Source organism: Carcharhinus amblyrhynchos, chromosome 3, assembly GCF_965287045.1.
Source record: "Carcharhinus amblyrhynchos chromosome 3, sCarAmb.v2.hapA, whole genome shotgun sequence".
In the NCBI taxonomy this organism is placed as follows: Eukaryota; Metazoa; Chordata; class Chondrichthyes; order Carcharhiniformes; family Carcharhinidae; genus Carcharhinus; species Carcharhinus amblyrhynchos.
In genome coordinates, this window is record NC_137326.1 from 608,415 (window position 1) to 621,557 (window position 13,143).

At 47.7% G+C, this 13,143-nt stretch overlaps 1 protein-coding gene and 1 long non-coding RNA gene across 3 annotated transcripts in view; one reads left to right on the forward strand and one right to left on the reverse strand.

Annotated features, from left to right (window-relative positions):
* Positions 1 to 322: 322 nt before the first annotated feature.
* Positions 323 to 6,114, reverse strand: LOC145341297 (uncharacterized). The gene is made up of 3 exons (XR_013886346.1): positions 6,034 to 6,114; positions 650 to 682; positions 323 to 535 (listed from the first exon to the last, which is right to left on the reverse strand). It is a non-coding gene; the product is annotated as an uncharacterized LOC145341297 (long non-coding RNA).
* A 5,328-nt stretch (positions 6,115 to 11,442) lies between these two features.
* LOC145362562 (protein kinase C delta type-like) overlaps positions 11,443 to 13,143 on the forward strand; it is a 155,351-nt gene continuing 153,650 nt past the window's right edge. For both annotated transcript variants that reach the window (XM_080218568.1, XM_080218586.1), the window contains exon 1: positions 11,443 to 11,566. The gene's annotated coding sequence lies outside the window, so the exon portion shown is untranslated. The remainder of the gene's footprint in view (positions 11,567 to 13,143) is intronic.

A 13,143-nucleotide genomic window follows, 5' to 3' on the forward strand; every position in this document is an offset into this window, starting at 1 on the left:
TCTACTTGATTCCCAACTTTCAGGGATCTATGTACACACACACCTAGATCCCTCTGTTCATCCACACTATTCAAAGTCCTCCCGTTAGCCCTATACTCGACACATCTGTTGCTCCTACCAAAGTGAATTACCTCACACTTCTCCGCATTAAATTCCATCCGCCACCTCTCGGCCCAGCTCTGCAACCTATCTAAGTCTCCCTGCAGACTATGACACCCTTCCTCACAATCTACCACACCTCCAACTTTGGTGTCATCAGCAAATTTACTAATCCACCCAACTATACCCTCATCCAGATCATTATTTCTAGAAGTATTATATTATAAAATACTCTCGATTGACACATACAGAATTGTAGAGTTAGAAGTATAAATTGATTAAGTTTCGACAAAGGGTCGTCCGGACTCGAAACATCAGCTCTTTTCTCTCCTTACAGATGCTGCCAGATCTGCTGAGATTTTCCACATTTTCTCTTTTGGTTTCAGATTCCAGATCCGCAGTAATTTGCTTTTATTCATTAACTGTCCTTTGTTATCTGTTAACAAACAAACTTCTCTAAGAGAATGATACATCTAAACATGGAAAATTTTAAAGTATCTCATATCAATCTCTAATACGTTTCTAAGAAGTTTCATAGAAACATACTTACAAAACCACGAGGGTCTTTGTTGATGAAGCAGGCCTGCAAAACAGAATTTTTTTGACTGCACATTTAGCAGGAGAGAGTGAGTGACAAGTCTGTAGATTCTGCCTGTTTATATACATATTTGGTACTATAGGTCCCTTTGTTCGTTTATCTCTCACATTGAGTAATGTTTTTATGGTGAAATGTGTTTATCACTAAGCACGTGATGCGATGTTCTTAGAGTCTGTTTGAACGTTAGGTGTCTCAGATATAGTCAGACAGGGAGTTTGTTAGAAACGCATCTCTACTTTTGTTTGTTTTTACTGTGTCAAGATTCTTAAATATATCATGTCCAAATAGCCACTATTCCAAATGGTGATATCTTAAACGTCAAAGATTTGCTTATTTTATTCTTTGTTTGTTACCTGTAGGGATACTTTTATATACTAATTAGTAGTTATAATTGCAAGAACATAATTAGAAGAATTTATGGGCCGTCAATTCCCAAGGATAGAACATAGAACATTACAGCACAGTGCAGGCCCTTCGGCCCTCGATGTTGTGCCGAGCTATGTCTGAAACCAAGATCAAGCTGTGCTGTTATATGCTCTGTCTGAGGCCAGAACTCTCCATTCACCTGACGAAGGGGCAAACCCCAAAAGCTTGTGAGTTTACTATCAAATAAATCAGTTGGACTTAAACCTGGTGTTGTCAGACTTCTTACTGTGTTTACCCCAGTCCAATGCCGGCGTCTCCACATCATGACTTCTATGAGACAGCCAGTTACTTATCCAATTGGCCAAATTTACTTCTATCTCACATCTCCTTATCTTCTTCATGAGCCTACCATGGGGAACCTTATCAAACACTTTCCTAAAATCCATGTATACGACATCACCTGCTCTATCTTTGTCTACACACTTAGTTACCTCCTCAAAGAATTCAATCAAATTTGAGAGGCAGGACTTACCTCTCATGAAACCATGATGACTATTCCGGATTAAACTGCACCTTTCTAAATGGTCAGAAATCCTATCTCTCAAGACCCTTTCCATTAACTTACTGGCCACCGAAGTAAGACTAGCTGGCCTATAATTACCAGGGTTATTCTTATTTCCTTTCTTGAAGAGATGAACAACATTCGTCACTCTCCAGTCCTCTGGCACAATCCCTGCGGACAGTGAGGCCCCAAAGATCAAAGCCAAAGGCTCCGCAATGTCAGCCCAGGGGACATATCGACCCAATTTTTCCAAAATTGCTAATACATCTTCCCTTAGAACATTTATCTCCTCCATCCTATCAGTCTGTATCATGCACTTATCCTCAAAAACCTGGCCTCTCTCCTTAGTGAACACTGAAGAAAAGTATTCATTTAACGCTTCACCTATCTCTTCTGACTCCATGCACAAGTTCCTACTACTATCCTTAACTAGCCCTAACCTCACCCTGCTCATTCTTTTATTTCTCACATAATAGTAAAAAGACTTGGGGTTTTCCTTTATCTGACCCGCCAAGGACTTTTCATGCCCCCTCCTAGCTCTCCTAAACCCTTTCTTTAACTCATTCTGAGCTACTTTGTAAGCATCAAGCAACCCAACTGAACCTTGTATTTTCACCCTTACATACACTTCCTTTTTCCTCTTAGCAAGACAGCCAACCTCCTTTGTGAACCATAATCTTCAAACCTTGTTTTTGTCTTTTAGTTACTTCATGATCTTGGATCAGCTAAAGTTTCTTAAGCTAATACTGATTTTTGAATGCCCTTTCTGTTGAAATGGTTTTATTCCACTTTGAATTAAAACACTTTATGTATTAATCTCTGCTGTTTAGATATGTCCTTATTCTAAACCGAATTCTGGGGCAATGTGACATCCATCACAGTGGTTAGCCAGGGACTCAAGCTTGATCTGGTACTGCCTCTTGGCATCTTGATGGTTCTCCATAGATCATACGTTCAGGTCTTGCTGCATTTGGACATGGACTACCTCAGTATCTGAAGAGATACAAATGGTGCTAAACAGTGAATATCCCCTGATAACGGAAGGAAGGTCATTGATGAAGCAGCTGAAGATAGTCAGGCTTAGACACCCTGCAGCGATATCCTATGGTTGAGATGGCTGGCCAGCAACTACCACAACCATCTTCCATTGTGTCAGAAGCGACTCCAACCAGTGGAGAGTTACAACATAGAACATAGAACATTACAGCGCAGAACAGGTCCTTCGGCCCACGATGTTGCGCCGACCAATTAAAAAGCAATGACCCTCTAACCTAAACCAATCCCTTTCCATCCATAAACCTATCCACGGATCTCTTAAACGCCCCCAAACTAGGCGCATTTACAACTGCAGCAGGCAGGGCATTCCATTCCCTCACCACCCTCTGGGTAAAGAACCTACCTCTGACATCCATCCTATAACTACCACCCCTTAATTTAAAGCTATGCCCCCTCGTGCTAGCTTTCTCCATCCGAGGAAAAAGGCTATCACTGTCCATCCTATCTAAACCTCTAATCATCTTATATGTTTCAATAAGGTCCCCTCTTAGCCGCCTTCTTTCTAACAAAAACAACCTCAAATCCCTCAGTCTCTCCTCATAGGACCTCCCCTCCATACCAGGCAACATCCTGGTAAACCTCCTCTGCACCGTCTCCAAAGCCTCCACATCCTTCCTATAATGTGGGGACCAGAACTGCACACAGTACTCCAAGTGCGGCCGCACCAGAGTTTTGTACAGTTGCAACATAACGCTGCGGCTCCTAAATTCAATCCCCCTACCAATAAACGCCAAGACACCGTATGCCTTCCTAACAACCTTATCTACTTGATTCCCAACTTTCAGGGATCTAAGTACACATACACCTAGATCCCTCTGCTCATCCACACTATTCAGAGTCCTACCGTTAGCCCTATACTCTACACATCTGTTATTCCTGCCAAAGTGAATTACCTCACACTTTTCCGCATTAAACTCCATCCTCCACCTCTCGGCCCAGCTCTGCAACTTGTCCAAGTCTCCCTGTAAACTATGACACCCTTCCTCACTATCTACCACACCTCCAACTTTGGTGTCATCAGCAAATTTACTAATCCACCCAGCTATACCCTCATCCAGATCATTAATAAAAATTACAAACAGCAGTGGCCCCAAAACAGATCCCTGAGGCACACCACTCGTAACTGAACTCCATGACGAATACTTACCATCAACCACCACCCTCTGTCTCCTATCAGCTAGCCAATTCCTGATCCAATTACCTAGATTACCCTCAATCCCATACATCTGCATTTTCTGCAGAAGCCTTTCCCCGACTCCCATTTACTCTAATTTTGCTAGGGTTCCTTGATGCCAGACTTGGTCAGATTTTGCCTTGATGTCAAGGACAGTCACTCTCACTTTACCTCGGGTTCAGCTCTTATGTTCATATTTGAACCAAGGCTGTACTGAAGTCAGGAGCTGACTGACCCTGGCAGAACTTAAACTAAGCATCAGCGAGCAGATTGTTGCTGAGTAATTGCCATTTGATAGTACTGTCGATGACCCTTCCATCACTTTACTGATGATCGGGAGTAGACCGATTTTGGCTCAAATCCCAAGACTTTGCAGGGTCAACAGGATTGAATTTGTGGCTTTCGTTTCCGCTGCCAAGGTTAGTGCTGGGTCGTTTGTCTGGTTTTATTCCTTTAAGACTTTTTAGCTAGTACATCAGAGTGGCTTGTTGGGCCATGTCAGAGGATCTTAATGTTGGCAAGTATGAGGTTGTCCACTTTGGTAGGAAGAATGGTAGGAAGGACTATTACTTACGTGGCAAAAAACTGCAGCAGGCGACGGTGCAGAGGGACCTCGGGGTCCTTGTGCATGAGTCGCAAAAACCCAGCCTGCAGGTGCAGCAGGTGGTCAGGAAGGCGAATAGGATGCTGGCCTTCATAGCGAGGGGGATTGAATATAAAAGTAGGGAGGTCTTGCTGCAGCTGTATAGGGCATTGGTGAGGCCGCAGCTGGAGTACTGTGTGCAGTTTTGGTCGCCGCACTTACGCAAGGATATTTTGGCCTTGGAGGGAGTGCAGAGGAGGTTTACTAGGCTGATACCGGAGTTGAGGGGGTTGAGCTATGAGGAGAGGCTGAATAAACTAGGCTTGTACTCGTTAGAGTTTAGAAGAATGAGGGGAGATCTCATTGAGACGTATAAGATGATGAATAGGATGGATAGGATAGAGGTGGAGAGGCTCTTCCCGCTCAGAAAGGACAGTAGGACTAGAGGGCACAGCCTCAAGATAAAGGGGGGGGGGGGTTTAGAACGGAGTTGAGGAGGAACTTCTTCACTCAAAGGGTGGTGAATCTCTGGAATTCTCTGCCCGTTGAGGTGGTGGAGGCTACCTCGCTAAATATTTTTAAGACGCGGGTTGATGGGTTTTTGATAGGCAAGGGGATTAAGGGTTATGGGGAGAGGGCGGGAATGTGGAACTGAGCCACGACAGATCAGCCATGATCTTACTGAATGGCAGGGCAGGCTCGAAGGGCTAGTTGGCCTACTCCTGCTCCTATCTCTTATGTTCTTATCTTTAGAAGTCAACCACATTCCCGTGGCTCTGGAGTCACATGTAGACCAGGCCAGGTAACGATGGGGGATTTCCTTCCGTAAAGGATATTAATGAACAAGATAGGTTTTTCCAACAATCGACAATAGAATTCCAGGTTCTGTATTATTGAATTCAAATTCCACCACCTGCTCTATCGGGATTTGAACTTGGGTCCCCAGAGCAGTACCCAGCATGTCCGGATTACTAACCTAGCACTAATACCACTGGGCCATGTACTCCTCTTATCTGAGGTATTTACCCAGTTTGGGATGTTTATATGGGGTCTTTAGCCAGTCATGGGGGTATATTTAGAGTTTTAGCCATTGCACAAGTTTCTCTGAAGTACTTAACCAGTTCTGGGAGTAGATCTTAGATACATAGCTGGTCCTGGAGTTTGCCTAGGGTATTTATTCAACTGTGAGGGTTTATTTGGCATACATAACATTTCCAAGGGTTTATTTGGGGCATTTACCCATTCTGGGGTGTTTATTTGGGATATTTACATGGCTTTGAGTGTTTATTTGGTGTATTTACCCAGTTTATCAGGGGCATATTTGTTCGGTTTGGAGGCTATTTACCTGATTTTGGAGAAGTCATTTACCCAGTTTTGAGGGGAGGGGGGAATTTGCCCAGTTTATTGGAGGTATATTTGTTCAGTTTGTGGTTATTTGCCTAGTATGGGGGCTTTATTGGGGGTTATTTTCCCAGTTTTGGGAGGAGAGGGGTCATTTGCCCAGTTTTCAGGGGCATGAACCCAGTTTCAGGGTAGGTCACCTGCCCAGCTTTGAGGGTATTTAAGGGAATTTACTCGGATTTGGAGGTACTTACCCAGTATTGGGGAGAATTCCATCCTTGGGTGTGGAATTTTCACTTTCTCCTGTGTCTGCGTGGACTTCCTCCCACAGTCGAAAGCTGTAAAAGTTAGGTGGATTGGCCATATTAAATTGTCCCTTAGTGTCCAAGGTTGAGTAGATTAGGGAGGGTTAGTGGAGTTACAGGGATAGGGCCTGGAGGGGATTCTGTCGCTGAGTCGGCCTGAATGGCCTCCTTCTGCACTGTAGGGATTCTGATTCTATTTATGAGGTTCTGGGGTTTTTACCCAGGTTTCTGGGGTTTATACTTTTTTGGGATTTTTACCCTTTTTTATGATATTTCGTCAGTTTTGGGGTGTTTTACCTGGTTTCTGTGTGGGATTTAACCCACTTTCTGGGAGGGGGGGTTAACCCACTTTCTGGGAGGGGGGAGTAAACCCACTTTCTGGGAGGGGGGGTTAACCCACTTTCTGGGAGGGGGGGGTTAACCCATTTTCTGGGAGGGGGGGTTAACCCACTTTCTGGGAGGGGGGGTTAACCCACTTTCTGGGAGGGGGGGGTTAACCCACTTTCTGGGAGGGGGGGGTTAACCCACTTTCTGGGAGGGGGGGTTAACCCATTTTCTGGGAGGGGGGGTTAACCCACTTTCTGGGAGGGGGGTTAACCCACTTTCTGGGAGGGGGGTTAACCCACTTTCTGGGAGGGGGGGTTAACCCACTTTCTGGGAGGGGGGGTAACCCACTTTCTGGGAGGGGGGGTAACCCACTTTCTGGGAGGGGGGGTAACCCACTTTCTGGGAGGGGGGGTAACCCACTTTCTGGGAGGGGGGGTAACCCACTTTCTGGGAGGGGGGTAACCCACTTTCTGGGAGGGGGGTAACCCACTTTCTGGGAGGGGGGGTAACCCACTTTCTGGGAGGGGGGGTAACCCACTTTCTGGGAGGGGGGATAACCCACTTTCTGGGAGGGGGGTAACCCACTTTCTGGGAGGGGGGGTAACCCACTTTCTGGGAGGGGGGGTTAACGCACTTCCAGCCCTTGGGCATCTCACCTGTGGCAGAGAGGATTTGATAATTAACATCAGAGTCCCTGCAATCTCCTCTCTTGTCTCACACAACAGCCTAGGATATATCACATCTAGGATATATCACTTTCTGGGAGGGGGGGTTAACCCACTTTCTGGGAGGAGGGGGTTAACCCACTTTCTGGGAGTGGGGCGGTTTAACCCAGATTCTGGGGAGGGGGGGTTAACCCAGATTCTGGGGAGGGGGGGTTTAACCCAGATTCTGGGGAGGGGGGGTTTAACCCAGATTCTGGGGAGGGGGGGTTTAACCCAGATTCTGGGGAGGGGTGGTTTAACCCAGATTCTGGGGAGGGGGGGTTTAACCCAGATTCTGGGGAGGGGGGGTTTAACCCAGATTCTGGGGAGGGGTGGTTTAACCCAGATTCTGGGGAGGGGGGGTTTAACCCAGATTCTGGGGAGGGGTGGTTTAACCCAGATTCTGGGGAGGGGGGGTTTAACCCAGATTCTGGGGAGGGGGGGTTTAACCCAGATTCTGGCAGGAGGGGTTAACCCAGTTTCTGGGGGGGTGCAGTTTAACCCAGTTTCTGGCGAAGCTTAACCTGGTTTCTGGGGGGGTGGGTTAACCCAGTTTTGAGGGGGCCTAACCCAGTTTTGGGGGGATTCAACCCAGTTTCGGGGGGTTTAACCCAGTTTCAGGGGGGCGTTTAACCCGGTTTTGGGGGGTTTAACCCAATTTCGGGAGGGTTTAACCTGGTTACGGGGAGGGGTTTAACCTGGTTTTGGGGGGTTTAACTCCGTTTCTGGGAGAGGATTTACCTGGTTTCTCAGGGGGAGGGTTTACCTAGTTTCTGTGGGGGGGGGGGGGGGTTGTTACCTGGTTTCTTGGGGGGGAGGTTACCTGGTTTCTTGGGGGGGGGGGGTTACCTGGTTTCTTGGGGGGGGGGGTGGGGTTTACCAAGTCTCTGGGGTGGGATTTACTTAGTTTTGAGGGGGGGTTTAACCTGTTTTGAGGGGACATTTATCTCATTTCTAGGAGTTACCCCATTTCTGGGAGGGTTACCCCATTTCTTGGGGGGGGGGGTGTTACTCCATTTCGGGGGGGGGGGTAGTTACTCGAATTCTGGGGAGGGGTTGACCCCATTTCTGGAGGAGGGTTTATTCAGTTTTGGGGGTGGGGGGGGGCGGTGGGGTGGTGGTTACCTGGTTTACATAGAACATAGAACACTACAGAACAAACAGACCCTTTGGCCCACAAGTTGCGCCGATCATATCCATACCTACCAGGCTATCTATAACCCCCAATCCCATGTACTCATCCAGAGTTCGCCTCTACCACCACCGACAGCAGCCGATTCCACTCACTCACCACCCTCTGAGTGAAAAACTTACCCCTAACATCTCCTCTGTACCTGCTCCCCAGCACCTGAAACCTGTGTCCTCTCGTAGCGACCATTTCAGCCCTGGGAAAAGCCTCTGAGAATCCACCCGATCAATACCTCTCAACATTTTATAAACCTCTATCAGGTCGCCTCTCAACCTTCGTCTCTCCAGGGAGAAGAGACCTAGCTCCCTCAACCTATCTTCATAAGGCATGTTTCCCAATCCAGGCAACATCCTTGTAAATCTCCTCTGCACCCTTTCAATAGCTTCCACATCCTTTCTGTAATGAGGCAACCAGAACTGCGCACAGTACTCCAAATAGGGCCTGACAAGGGTCTTATAAAGTTGCAGCATTACCTCCCAACTCCTAAACTCGATCCCTCGATTAATAAAGGCCAGTACACCATACGCCTTCTTGACCACATCCTCCACCTGCGAGGCCGATTTAAGAGTCCTGTGGACCCGGACCCCAAGATCCTTCTGCTTTTGAGTTCTACCCTTGATATTGTACTCCTTCATCCCATTGGTCCTGCCAAAATGGACCACCACACATTTATCTGGGTTGAAGTCCATCTGCCACTTCTCCGCCCAGTCTTGCATCCTATCTATGTCACGCTGCAACTTCTGACATCCCTCCAGACCATCCACAACACCACCAACCTTCGTATCGTCGGCAAACTTACTAACCCATTCCTCCACTTCCTCATCCAGGTCATTTATGAAAATGACAAACAGCAAGGGTCCTAGAACAGATCCCTGGGGCACTCCACTGGTGACCGACCTCCATGCAGAAAAAGACCCATCCACAACCACTCTCTGCCTTCTGCAGGCAAGCCAGTTCTGGATCCACAAGGCCAAAACCCCTTGGATCCCATGCCCTCTCACCTTCTCAAAAGTCTTGCATGGGGGACCTTATCAAACGCCTTGCTGAAGTCCATGTAAACCACATCTACCGCTCTTCCTTCGTCAATGTGTTCAGTCACATTTTCAAAGAACTCAACTAGGCTCGTAAGGCACGACCTGCCCTTGACAAAGCCGTGCTGACTATTCCTGATCATACTAAACTTCTCTAAATGCTCATAAATCTTGTCCCTCAGAATCCTCTCCATCAACTTACCAACCACTGAGGTCAGACTCACCGGTCGGTAATTTCCCGGGCTATCCCTGTTCCCTTTCTTGAAAATAGGAACCACATCCGCAATACTCCAGACCCTCTCCCGTCTCCATCGACGACGCAAAGATCATCACCAGGGGCTCTGCCATCACTTCCCTCACCTCCCACAGTAACCTGAGGTACATCCCACCCGGTCCCAGCCACTTATCTATCTTGATACAATTTAAAAGTTCCAACACATCCTCTTTCTTAATGTCCACATACTCAATCTTTTCAGTCTGCTGCAAACCTGTAGTATAACCTCCCAGATCACATTTCACCGTGAATACCGAGGAAAAGTACTCATTAAGCACCTCTGCCATTTCTTCCGGTTCCACACAGACCTTTCCCTCTTCACCTTTTATAGGTCCTATCCCTTCTCTTCTCATCCTTTTACTTTTCACATATTTGTAGAACGCCTTGGGATTCTCCTTAATCTTACCGGCCAAGGTCTTCTAAAGGCTTCTGGGGGGTTGGTTACCTGGTTTCTCGGGGTACGTTTATCCGATTTTTGGTGGGGAGGTTTACCCTGTTTCTGGGGGGAGGGGGTTACCCGGTTTCCGGGGGGAGGGGTTACCCTGTTTCTGGGGCGAGGGGGTTACCCGGTTTCCGGGGGGAGGGGTTACCCTGTTTCTGGGGGGAGGGGTTACCTGGTTTCTGGGGGGAGGGGTTACCCTGTTTCTGGGGGGAGGGGTTACCCTGTTTCCGGGGGATGGGGTTACCCTGTTTCTGGGGGGAGGGGTTACCCGGTTTCTGGGGGGAGGGGTTACCTGGTTTCTGGGGGGAGGGGTTACCCTGTTTCCGGGGGGAGGGGCTACCCTGTTTCCGGGGCGAGGGGGTTACTCGGTTTCCGGGGGGAGGGGTTACCCTGTTTCTGGGGGGAGGGGTTACCCGGTTTCTGGGGGGAGGGGTTACCTGGTTTCTGGGGGGAGGGGTTACCCTGTTTCCGGGGGGAGGGGTTACCCGGTTTCTGGGGGGAGGGGTTACCTGGTTTCTGGGGGGAGGGGTTACCCTGTTTCCAGGGGGAGGGGTTACCCTGTTTCCGGGGGGAGGGGTTACCCTGTTTCCGGGGGAGGGGGTTACCCGGTTTCCGGGGGAGGGGTTACCCGGTTTCCAGGGGGAGGGGTTACTCTGTTTCTGGGGGGAGGGGTTACCTGGTTTCCGGGGGGAGGGGTTACCTGGTTTCCGGGGGAGGGGGTTACCCGGTTTCCGGGGGAGTTGGGTTTTCTTAGGTTTTATTTAGGTGTTGAGGGGTTTTCAACCGGGATTTTGGGGCTTTATATCCAAGTTTTTGACGTTTTAACTCTGAATTGAAGGTTTTTGCCCTGGGTTTTGGGGGGTTTTTAATCTGGGTCTTGTACCCAGTTTTGGGGGAGGGGGGTTTGTACTTGGGTTTTTGGGGAGTTTTACCTGGGTTTTGGGGGGTTTTTAACCCGGGTCTTGTACCCAGTTTTGGGGGAGGGGGGTTTGTACTTGGGCTTTGGGAGTTTTACCGGGGTTTTGTATCTTTTTTGGGGTTTTAACCCGGGTTTTGGGTTTTTCCCCCAGCTTTTGGGGGTTTTTTGCAGTTTTTACCCAGGTTTTGTGGGTTTAACCCGAATTTGGGGGATTTTAACCGTTCTTTTAGGGTTTTAACCTGGGTTGGGGCATAACCCGGATTTTGGGGGTTTAACCCCGGCACGGAAGGGTTAACATTTGCGCGCGCTGGTTTGTACCTGAGTGACGTCACCGGCCGGAGTGGCTGTAACTTCCCGAAAAAAATAAAAAATAAAAACTTTCCGAAAAAGCCGAGAGAGGCTGAGGGAAGCCGGCTCCGGGACTGAGAGTGACAACCGTCCGAGCGCGCTCCCTCTGACTGAGGGGCTGAGGGAGGCGGAGTGAGGGGCTGAGGGAGGCGGAGGCGCGGCGCCAGTTCCTGTCAGGGACTCAGTTCCGGGCCCAGCCCCAGCCCGGCTCTCGCACCGACAGCCCGAGGGAGGGAGGCGCCGGCAGGGTGAGTGAATCCTCCGTGGGGAGCTGCTCTGACTCAGCTCCTGGTCTCTGCAAAACTTTCCGGCAGTCCTGTGGACTGCGCTCTTTCACTCGCTGCTCACTTTCATCCTCAACGGAAACCTCTTCCTGATTGGAAACTTTATCAAACTTTTCATCATTAAAAACCTCAATCTCCTTGGCCTGCTCCGAGACAGAATCCCTGCAGTTCACACAGCCAGTCTCTTCCTGATTATCATTCCTCGCACTGTCATTGCCTTCAATGTCCTTCCCGTAATGGGATTCCCAAAAGTGTATATTCACTGCGGTCTACACAATATTTAGCGCTGACTTATTATTTCCTTTACCCTTATATTATGTGCTATATATAAAATACAGTTGGGCTTTTTTAGAACTATCCAAATTCACTTCAGGTAGTTCAGTGCCCAACCCCTAGGTCTCTCTCCAGTGTCCTTCATTCACTATTTATTCTCTTTATTTGTTTCTGCTTCAAAATACAGGTCTTTGCACTGCTCACTTTAAATTACTCCGTCTGTTACACTGCCTTCCCATTTTGTCAACCTATCTAATCAGAGAATTGCTTGTAATGGCTTCTCTTCCTGTTCCTGCAATATTATCTCGGAATCGAGCATCTATCCTTGGTCCCATACTATTTCTTAACATGTTGTCCCTAGCAACCGCACAACTTTAGATTTGCAGTTAGCTGCTGATACCCAGCTCTACCTCTCCTCCAATTCTCTCTGAACTCCCCCACTGTTTCCAAGATACCAAAGTGCTGTCCAACATTCGATAGTACTGGAAGAGCAAATACTCCTGCCAATTAAACATTGGGAGGTCTGAAGTGATTGTCTTCAATCTCTGTCGCAAATCTGTTCCTTAACCATTGACTTCAAGCTTCTCTCCAATTGTCTGAGGCTAAGTTAAACTGACATCTGTGTATCTTATTTCAGTCAGCAATGAGTTTCCAAACTTGTGCACATCATCATTAAGATTGCCTAATTCCATTTCTGTAACGTTGTCTGATTCGGTCCCTGCTTTAATTCTATTTGGTGCTGAAACCCTCTTTCATTTCTTTGTTACTTCCAGATTCAATTCAGTATTACTCTCAGCTAGTCTATCTTCCATAAACTGAAGGTCATCCAAAACTCTGCTGCCAATTTCTTCACTTGCTTCGAGTCCTGTTCACCTATCATACCTATGCTTCTTGACCTAAATTGCCTCCTAGTCAAACAACATTTTGATTTTTAAAATTCAAAAGCTTATTTTCAAAGCCCACAGTTATGTTTACCCCTGCCTATCTAATCTCCTCCAGCCGCAGAACCCTCCACGTTCTCTTTCTTGATAATATCCCATTTTAATAACTTCACCATTGGTTGCTATACCTTCAGTTGCCTCATCTTGAATCTTTAGAATTCCCTTCTAAACTTCTCTGCCACTGTAACACTATTTCTTCTTTTCACCCAGAGAGAGTCTGGAACTCACTGCCTCAGTGAGTGTTAGAGACAGAAAAGGTAATTGCATTAAAAACGACTTGTATATGCACTGAACCTATAGTCACAGATCAAAAGCCATAAAGTAGAA